Source organism: Eptatretus burgeri, chromosome 1 (genome assembly GCF_056783735.1).
Source record: "Eptatretus burgeri isolate ZD-2024b chromosome 1, Ebu_testis_v1, whole genome shotgun sequence".
In the NCBI taxonomy this organism is placed as follows: domain Eukaryota; kingdom Metazoa; phylum Chordata; class Myxini; order Myxiniformes; family Myxinidae; genus Eptatretus; species Eptatretus burgeri.
In genome coordinates, this window is record NC_140961.1 from 108,540,961 (window position 1) to 108,543,960 (window position 3,000).

Here is a 3,000-nt window from a genome sequence, read left to right on the forward strand (position 1 = left end):
TTACACACACAATTTTGGTGTCTACTACTATGTTTTCATGGTCAAGTAATCCGATAATGATCAAATTGAAGGTGTATATATTAGACTTGTCTCATATTTTCAAGATGGCCACCATTTTAATCTGAAAAATGGCTATTTTGCAGTTCCACTGATCACTTCGAGTAAGAAATTGAATTTGATGAACCCTCAAATATTAATACTACATACAATAATAGTCAATGATAGCTGAAGTACTTTACTGGCAATGATCAATGAATTGATGATTATATTGGAATACGATTTTTACACAAATATATCCGGATACACGTGGATAGTTGACTATGACTTTGGGTTATGTCTTAAAGTAAGTATGTACATGTATATAATTTTGAAATTACCTTTTATTTTTAGGCAAACAAATATTAACTTTGTTAAGGATGCAATGTTCTACATTATGCTCAATCTTCGTCATCGTCGTCGGGATTAGCAGCTACTGCCCTTGTCTGTTTGTTTGTAACTTATCAGCTGGCTCCACCCCTTTTGGTATTTTGATCCGATCTCGTCACGAAATGCGGAGAGAGCGGACGTGGCAGAGATCATCTCCACCACACGGACGTTGTAGAAATCATCAGCTCCCACCCTAATGAGGGAGTCCCCGCGTCTGTCGGCGGATGGTGTTGTTCGTGGGGATTCGCTGTGGCCAGCGAAAAGATGGCGGCGCAATGGAGATGAAGGTGAGGCGATGTTGAGAGGCGGTTGCTCTGTGGTGGGGATGGCGTGGTTGTTGAAGTAGTGGTTGTTCCAAAATGAAGATAGCAAAAGAATAATGGCTGACTCAAAGATCACAGCCCGGTTACACGAATAAATTCCCTTTCGACATCGGTGGGGAAATCTAATCTGAACACACCCTTATCGATATAACTGATCTCTGGGAAAGCTCAACGGTGTTCTGTGAATTTCCACAACCGTAACAATATCATGACATTGACCAAACTACATAAATCCGTCCAAATTAGATATTTTTTTTCATTTGGGGGCTGGGGTAACATTGTCTGCTATACTGATCTTAACATACAACATACAAAAAAGAAATTTCGATTTTTGGATTTCTTTATAAATTTGCTAAACACCCATGTAATTATATTGTTCCAGAACTATTATTTACTTTCCACAGTAAATGATAGACAAACACTTTTTACTAATGGTGGTATGATTTATCACACAGGAAATAGACACTGATATAAAAGTGTCACCAATGACATGCATTTCAACCGAGACATGTTTAGCACTTTTTGTTGAGAAGCAAATCATCCTAGCAAAAGGTGAGACAAATTTCAATATTAATGTTTGACTGATAAATAAATGTTAAGTTGAAGTTGGATGTCTTACCTTGTACTGGCAATTTTGCACAAAAACTTATTTAAGTGTGGGCATATACCCAGGGTGATAACACACAAAAAGCTACCACCGATACAATGCTATCACATATTTTCTAACTCAAGGGTTAAACACCTTGCTAAGCATCACCATTTAAATTAGTCCCCCCAGATGGTACCGACCAACACTACTGGCACATGGACTATATCTCTGGGCACTCACCTGGTAGAATTACGACACTGAGGAGGAAGTCAACATGGGACAGAATCAGAAAAATGCACCATTGAACCAATATTATAGCAAATACATATTTTGTGGAGCAACCACCCCCACCCCCCCCCCCTCTTCACAGTAAATCCCCTCAGACCCCAATTTTTTTTAAATATCATAAACATTTATCGGAATTGTTTGTTTAGTTTCGGAGAAGAAAGCAAATACCTCTTTTGGGGGGCCTGTAAACTCCCTCCGTAGACCCCATCAGACCCCGATTTTTTTTTTTTTAATGCCATGAACAAAATTTGGTACATACTGGGTGATGAAGGCTGTGGTCAAATTTCATCGAAATCGTGCGTCTAGTTTCAGAGAAGAAGTCACAAGTGTTTATGGACGGACGGATGGACAGACAATGCGCCATCCCATAAGCTCCCTGGAACTAAGTTCCAGGTAAGCTAAAAATGTATACTTCGAGTGACCGCACACCTCGCAAGGATGGAATATTTGGAAGATACATAAAATCAGGGACAGTAAAGTACATCATGCTGCAAAGGTGGTGAAGCAATACTTTATCACCAATTAAATGTCTGAATTATATCAAGCTCAAAGCTCCTAAAATTTATTTCTCCTTGTAAGTTTTGGAGTGCCGTTCCATTAATGCCCCACAAAACTATACCGGTATCAAGGAAATTGTGATTGAATGTCCTGGTAACAATATTCTGCAATAATATTCTGGAATTAACTTGATATCTGTTCCATATCATCAAATTGGCCTGCATCCATGCATCAGCATTGCAACCTGTGCATCCCAACTGGCAACCTGTGCATCCCAACTGGCAACCTGTGCATCGATATGGCAAACCATGCATAACAATGTCCATTCATCCATCAGAAGGGCAATATGTGCATCTCAAATGGCAACGAGTGCATCAATATGGGAACCCATGCATCAAAATGTCCATCCGTGCATCATATTGGCAACATGTGCATCAGGAGGGCAACATGTGCATCAGGAGGGCAACATGTGCATCAGGAGGGCAACATGTGCATCAGGAGGGCAAAATGTGCATCAGGAGGGCAACATATGCATCCCAAATGGCCGCCAGTCCATCAATATGGCAACTCTTGCATCAAAATGTCCATCCATACATCAGAAGGGCAACCTGTGCATCAGAAGGGCAACCAGTGCATCTGAAATGGTGAGCTGTGTATCAAAATGTTCATCTGTGCCTCAACATGTCAGCCCGTGCATCAGAATGGCAATCAGTGCATCTCATGTGGCCATCAGTGCATCAAAATGGTGAACCGTACATCAATATGGGCACGAACCAAAATGCTGAAAGTATTGTGGATAGTTGTAGTCTGATGTTATTTTTTTGCAAAACAATGTATCTTTCAAAAGTAGTAGTCGATGACAAAAACACATCAACA